This window comes from Suricata suricatta, chromosome 2 (assembly GCF_006229205.1).
Source record: "Suricata suricatta isolate VVHF042 chromosome 2, meerkat_22Aug2017_6uvM2_HiC, whole genome shotgun sequence".
Taxonomy (NCBI): domain Eukaryota; kingdom Metazoa; phylum Chordata; class Mammalia; order Carnivora; family Herpestidae; genus Suricata; species Suricata suricatta.
In genome coordinates this window covers 127,183,763-127,191,894 of record NC_043701.1, presented here as the reverse complement: position 1 = coordinate 127,191,894, position 8,132 = coordinate 127,183,763, and positions in this window count along the sequence as shown.

Sequence of the window (8,132 nt, the reverse complement as noted above, 5' to 3'; positions counted from 1 at the left end):
ATCATCTTAAAATTCAGAAGAAACTAACAATTTTAATATTATTTTACTTTCAATAAACCTAGAAAAGTAAAAAATATGTCTGAAGGAATCTATACCAAAATATCAATAATGTTGTATCTATCTAGGTGATGAGAATATGGGTAGCTTATATTTCTTATTTTTTTTAACTATATTTTTCTATATTTCTACACTGTACATGTGTTCTTCATATAAAAATAATATTTAAATAAAATGTAAAAACTCAAAGTTCTGCTTGCCATAAAAAACATAATTCATTTAATTTTTTAGTGATTCATTTTTTAATTCACATGAATATTTTTTTCTCTAATTGGGGCAGGGCGAAGACCAGAGAAAAGGATTAGCTGGTTCACATGAAGAGTCCTTTTAAATACACTCAAGTCTCGCAGGATAGAGGCATAATAGGAAAGACAGAAGATATCATATTTCTTTTAGCAAACCTCTTAGCTATTCTAGGTTAGATCTTTTGGATGATACCAGCATCGGTAAGAGGTAACACATTATTTCTCGCAAACACTGAATTTTTAAAGATTGACCTTTAAAATATTGGTGGAAGTAGACTCATCAGTTGACATACTGCTCCAAATGTTCACTGTAATGCATCAGTAATAAATTTTCTAAACCTCTTGAACTCAAGGACTTTTATAATATCCCTTCTTGCATCTATCCAACTTGAGACTCAGATTTCAGGTTGGATAATCAGCTGTTCTGTGTGGTGAACAATGGTTATTAGCTGCAGGTGTCTTTGTAGTTTTGCAACACAATATACCTTTGGTATAGAATTTATTAAATTCTGAATTAAAAACATTTCCATAATCGTGTTCACAAGGTGACATTAACTGAGTGAATTTATCACTCTATAAATCTGTAAATATAGTCATTCCTAAACTGTGTTGTACTCAGAGTCCAACTAATATTTAAGCATTGCCAAAACAATGCTAATTTTTTAGTTGACTATTTAGAAACATAGCTGCTACTCAATAGTAGAGGTTAATGAGGGCATGAACAACACTTTCTAAACTTGTAGCTACTTCCATTTTCCCACTTTTGACAGAAGCATAAGTAAAGGAAATATTGTTTTTTAAGCATTTAGTAAGAAAGTAAAATAAAATAAAAATTTAATGTGAAAGTAGTGGAAAAGCTCAAAATGGCTTTAGTGTGAGGGATAAAATAAGGAGCAGTGGAGTCTGTGCATGAACTAAGGATGAAATGACTTTTCTACAGGGAGCATCCAATACTCAATTTCAGTCAGTATTGCTAGGTAATCTAATTTTATAACCTAAGGTATAAGTATGAAATTTTATAAAACCTTCAATTTTTGTATCTTAGAAAAGTATACTGAAAAGACTTTGTTGGCATTGTGAGAATAAGCACAGTGATTTTGATTTGCTGGCATTGTGAGAATAAGCACAGTGAATTCAGAATGAAAGAGGAAACATATTTCACCTTTGGCCAGCCCTTCACAGCCTCTAATACTGTGTTATCTCTTTTATCACCCAAATATGGCAGATAATCCTGATACTTTTTTGCATGTATATGGCTAGAATGGCAAACAGTATTTATGGCTCCCAATTTTACCTCCTACGTCTTCATGGAAATCACCTAACACACTTTCTGATACCCATAGTCTTTTTTAGGTGCCTTTATATGTTCAAAAGTTATAGTCAAGGTTTTAGAGACACAATATTATTTTGTCTAGGCTTTGATAGGGTGACTGAAATTCATTCATTCAATATATAATTATTTTATAATGTAATTATTTCTTTAAGGCTTACAACATAGCAATTTAATATATATTGTGAAATACCAAAATCAAGTTAATTTACACATCCATCACCTTATATAGTTACTGTAACTTCTCATTCTTAGAAAGTAAACTTATCTGTGGATTTTTAAAGATAACATAAATTTTCCCTCTTGTACTTATCTGTAGGTCTGAACCAAGAGGCACACATGTCAACACTTGTTAATGTCTGCATGATTAACTCATAGTGGCTGAAGCATCTTATGTCTGTCACTGATAGTTTCCACTTTCAACATTTCTCCCGTTATAAGATTTGGAAAAAAGGTATTTAATTAACTTTGGTATATCCATTTATTAAGTTACTTGATAATATGGTAGGTCATTACATACATATATATCTGAAAACATTTTTTATGACCACATTTTAGTGCTCAGCCAGACTTCCTGATTGCACATCTCTTATGCAGATAGTCTATAACGTAAGCTTGTACAAGGAGTGTATTTAATTAAACATTTTATTTGAAAAACTTTAACTATCAAATCTCAATTTGGCTTATGAGTTTCCCCCCATGAAGGCTTCTGTGGTATAGGAATGTTTCCCCATAAAGTTTTTTTTAAAATATTTTAATGTGTATTGTTTTTGAGAAAGAGACAGAGACAGAATGTGAGCTGGAGAAGGACAGATAGAGAGGAAGACACAGAATCTGAACAGGCTCCAGGCTCTGAGCTGTCAGCACAGAGCCCGACATGGGGCTTGAACTCACAAACCTCCAGATCATGACCTGAGCTGAAGTCAGTCACTTAGCCATCTGAACCACCACCCAGATGCCTCTCCCAATAAAATTTTTTTCAGCTAGAAGAATCCTTCATGCTTTTCCTTGGATTCCAAGGCTCAGTAACAATTCTATAAATGCCTGCCAGTGAAGCTGCAGCTGCAACTGTGGCAAAAACTGCCAAGTAACAGCCCAGTTCATGAATATAAAAGGAAATGGCCAAGGAAAGTGATGGAGCCAAGGGCAGACTGCCTGAGACGGAATACTTTGGCATGAAGATTGTTTTCATCTGAAGGCAATCAAGGCCCTGAGGGCTCAAGAGAAATTTTGTCATTCCTTTAACTATGAAGAAGAATCTAAAGGGTCTTACTCAGAATAAGATTATTACCAGAGGTTTTATCCACGAGATCCATCTGTATGGCAGGGCAAACATCTACTTAACAAATATCTGCTCTTATCATTCCCTTGTGAATTGCATTCTTTCCTCTTGAAGTCCAAGACCCCTTCTCATTCTCCTTTGTTCAGGATGACACACATATCTCATTTTACCTTTCCATGTCTGTGTGGATTTCTTCTTTGTACAAAATTAAATTTTATTTTCTTCTGTTAATTTGTCTTGTGTCAATTTGATTCTTAGTCCAGCTGGATGGACCTAGAATTAGAAAGAAAACTATTGCTTTCCAACAATAGCACCCTTAAAAATAATCACAATTTGACAAGAAAACGAATTGTGAAGAACTCTTTTGAATTCTTTCGAAGCAAGAATGAAGCACATTATTATTTTGAGTGGTTAAAGCTTAGATGATGGTCAACAAATATATTCTATAGATCTGCATTTAAAATTTATATCATTTGCAGCTATATATTGTTAAAAAACAAACAAACAAACAATTGGTCACAAACAGATTATTCCTCACCCCAAGGTAACAAACAAGACTTAATACCAGGTTCAACTCATCCCACAAATACGACCATTTCACAGTCAATCTGAAATGTCCTGATCTTAACTGGTAAAATAATCTACATGATAAAAATTCTATCATTCCCCCACGTGCTCCAAAAAGCAGATGTTCTTTCTGATCTGAAACAATATTTTCTTTTGCTATTAAGTTCTTGACCTACTCTTCTCCCTATAAAACACATCCATGTTGTACAAATCCTCTGAAGATCTCTCTGCTGCTAGATGAGGTCCTCTCTGATTCATGAATCACTTAAATCCAATGAGATCTTCAAAGTTATTTTATTGAATTTTTTTTAACAATATCATCTTGTTCTGGGTGAAGGTCCATGAAATATACACACTTCAGATTATATTTTTACAAGCTGGTATTTTGTTGTATTTCCTTTTCATTAAGCAAGAACAAGTCAGACCTCTGATTTTTATTACAGAGATATGAACATTTGAAATTTGAGGTAGTTGGATTCAATGATAATTTAGAGTTGATTAAACTATTTCTATGCATTTCTTTTTTTCCTGGAGATGTTTAGAGTTTTTAAAAGCCCCTCCCTTTTTTTTTTACAGAAACCCCATTTCATAAGATGCATTATTTGAGAGAAGGCTCTGGACTGTGTTCTTTATGGAGTTGGCTTTTAGATTTGTTCTTACCTTCCTCCCTTACATAACATTTTTGGATTCAGTTCTGGTGTTGAGCATCCAATAAAGGGAAAAGAGATTGGTCTGACATGGTCTCAATCTTTTGTGTAAAAAACACTGATGAGAATTTCTGTATTCCAAAAACCTTGGCTTGCTAGCAGCTGATATTTTTCCCCAAAGAAAGCAATTCCCATCTCTTTTTTTCCATTCTAGTTTCTTATCTTATCCTGGAAGAAATAGGAGACAATGTTCTTTGGACTGAAAGCTGCAAACTCATTCCTCCCCCAACGCGAACACGATCCCGGATGGGGGTTGGGTCTGTGAGGTGTGCACGCACTTCACCTCCTGCTGCACATCTCGCCTCAGGCAGGGGCAGCCGAAATTCCTGCATGAGCCAAGACAAACCGATTCCTCCCCCTAAGAAGCCAGCCACCAAAGCAAATGCAACTCATCTGTGGTAGCATAAAAATGCATGAACTGGAACTTTAAACCAAGACTGGTCAGGAAAATACAACTCCACTCAATGGTGGCACAAGGAGATTGGACTCATTAGAGTGGCCTACAGTTCGTAGTTCAGCGAAGCTTGGCTTGCTACCTATCTAATCTCTGAAGACACCAAGGCAGAGCCTCCAAGAGCAGCCTCTGAGACCTACCACATCAAACCACGCCTATCCACGAGGGGGAGCTGCTGGGGTTTTTTTTTTTTTTTTTTTTTATAATATTTTTTCTTTTTTTTCTTCATTTTTTTCTCCTTTTCTGTACGGATTTTTTTTTTTTTATTATCATTACTTTTATTTTTACTTAAATTTTTTAAAATTTTTACTCCTTATTTTCCTTTCTCCTTTCTCCCTTTCTTCTTTACCTTCTTGCAATCCAGATATATTCTTCTATATCTCATCCTTACCTCTCCCCTCAACTGGTCATACACTTTTAACTGTCCACTGTCCTTAGTTGTCTGACACCCCCTCTTTTTTTTCTTTTTTTCTTATTCTTTTTCTTTTTCTTTTCTTCTTCTCCTCTTTTCGTCTCTTTCCTCTCCATTTGCTTTATTTTCTTACCCCCTTTTAATGTGTTTCTTTGTTTGATTTTGTCTGTGCGTTTGTGTGTTATTGTTCCCTCTGTGTTTGAATGTCACTGTCCTGCACACTTTGGCTTGTTTCTTGGTGTAACCCTAAGAAGGAAAACAGACAGTGAGTCCCAAATATTGCTGAGTAGGAAAATAAAATATTCAAAGGCACAAAAAGAGAAACTGAGAGACACCATTAAAAGAATATTTCCTGAAACGACAGGCCCTGGACAGTCAATAAGCCTCCTTTAACAGAGAAATATTAACAGGTGCACAGTGCACAATGAGCTTTCTAAAGGTGACAAGAGACAGAAAACTAGAAAAAATGACAAAACGAAGGAACTCCCCCCTGAAGAACCTCCAGGAGGAAGTCACAGCCACAGAACTGCTCAAGGCAGATCTAGACAGCATACTGGATCAAGAATTTAAAAAACTTGTCATAAAATTAATCGCTGGGGTTGAGAAAAGCATCAAAGAATCGACTGAGACAATGACTAGGAACTATTATGAGTTAAAAAAGGTTATAGATGAGGTGAATCACAAACTGGAGGCAGCCACCTCAAGGATTGATGAGGCAGAGAGAAGACTAGGTGAATTAGAAGATATAGTTATAGCAAAGGAAGAAGCTGAAAAAAAAGAGAGAAATTAATCCAGGAGCAGGAAAGGAGAATTTGAGACCTGAGTGATACAATCAACTGGAACAACATTCGTATCATAGGAATTCCTGAAGAGGAAGACAAAGAGAAAGGGCCTGAAGGGATACTAGACCAAATTATAACTGAGAATTTCCCAAATCTGGGAAAAGAAATAGACATTCAAATTCAAGAGACACAAAGAAACCCCTTAAGATGTAACTTGAATCAGCCTTCGGCACAACATATCATAGTGAAACTGGCAAAATATAAAGATAAAGAGAGAATTCTGAAAGCAGCTAGGGAGAAAAGGGCCCTCACATACAAAGGGAAACCTATCAGAGTGGTTACAGACCTATCTAATAAAACTTGGCAAGCCTGGAAGGAAAGGCAGGAAATCTTCAATATGATGAACAGAAAAAACATGCAGCCAAGAATCCTCTACCCAGCAAGCCTGTCATTCAAAATAGAAGGAGAGATAAAAGTGTTCCCAAATAAACAAAAATTGAGAGAATTCATGACCACCAAACCAGCCATACAGGAAATCCTAAGAGGGACTCTATAAGGGAAATGTTGGAAAGAATACAAGGTGCCAGAGACACCACTATAAACATGAATTCTTGGGAGAACACAATGACTCTAAACCCACATTTCTCAATAATAACACTGAATGTAAATGGACTGAATGCTGAACCAAATGACACAGGGTAGCAGAATGGATAAAAAACCAAAACCCATCTATTTGCTGTCTACAAGAGACTCATTTTAGGCCTGAAGACACCTTCAGGTTGAAAGGAAAGGGATGGAGAAATATCTATCAGGCAACTGGAAGCCAAAAGAAAGCTGGAGTAGCCATACTTATATCAGACAAACTGGACTTTAAAGTAAAGGCAGTAACAAGAGATGAAGAAGGACATTATATAATAATTATAGGATCTCTCCATCAGGAAGTGCTAACAATTGTAAATATCTATGCGCCAAATTTGGAAGCGCCCAAATACATAAAACAATGTAATTGGAGGGGACTTTAATACTCCACTGACAGCAATTGATAGATCAATCAGACAGAAAATCACTAAAAAAACAATGGACCTGAACGACACATTGGAACGGATGGAACTGATAGATATAGTTAGAACTCTGCATCCTGAAGATAGAACATTCACCTTCTTTTCGAGTGCACATGGCACATTCTCCAAGATTGATCACGTACTGGGGCATAAAGCAGCCCTCCGTAAGTATAAACGAATAGAGATCATACCATGCACACTTTCAGATCACAATGCTATGAAACTTGAAATTAACCACAGGAAAAAGTCTGCAAAACCTCCAAAAATGTGGAGGTTAAATAGCACCCTACTAAAGAATGATTGCGTTAATCAGGCAATTAGAGAAGAAATTAAAAAATATATGGAAACCAATGAAAACAAAAATGCAACAATCCAAAATTTCTGGGATGCAGCAAAGGCAGTCCTAAGAGGAAAGTATATTGCAATCTGGGCCAATCTCAACAAACTAGAAAAAGCGCAAACTCAAAATTTAACAGAGCACCTACTGGAACTTGAAGGGAAACAGCAAGAGCACCCCAAACCCAGCAGAAGAAAAGAAATAATAAAGATCAGGGCAGAAATAAACAATATAGAATCCAAAAGGACAGTCGAGCAGATCAATGAAACCAAGAGTTGGTTCTTTGAAAAAATAAACAAAATCGATAAACCTCTAGCCAGGCTCCTGAGAAAGAAAAGAGCACCCAGATAGACAAAATCATGAGTGAAAAAGAATCTATTACTGTCGTAACCCAATGACCGGGGCCGCTCGTCCCCGGCGATCGGCGGTACCTGTTTCGTCCGCCCCGACCAGCAGGGCGGAGAGGAGAATCGTTGCGGGTCCTTTTCCTGAGGAAGGGAGAGAAAAAGGGGGCAGGAGAGGGAGACGCAAAGAGTAAAGACAGAACTCACGGTTCTCCGATCAGGCAAAAGAGCATTTATTCAAAGAACTGTTCTTTATATAGTCTTCAGGGGGGGAAAACAAGGCAAGCTGACCTAGGCAGGCTATAGAGTCGGATGCATATCAAAGAAGCGCCCCAACTTTGCCTCAGCAATCTTAGGGGATGGAGAACTAACACTGAATACGGTTTTGATCTTTTGTGTGCCTTGGCCACTCACGTCTAGCTCAGCAAGACAGTCGCCAAAGTTATTTTGACCAGGAAATGGCAATCTCCAGCCTCCAGATGCAAATCTTGTTTACTGGCTCACTCAACGGAGTGATAATCCTTGCCTGAGGCAGACAGAAAACTTGGCGGGCC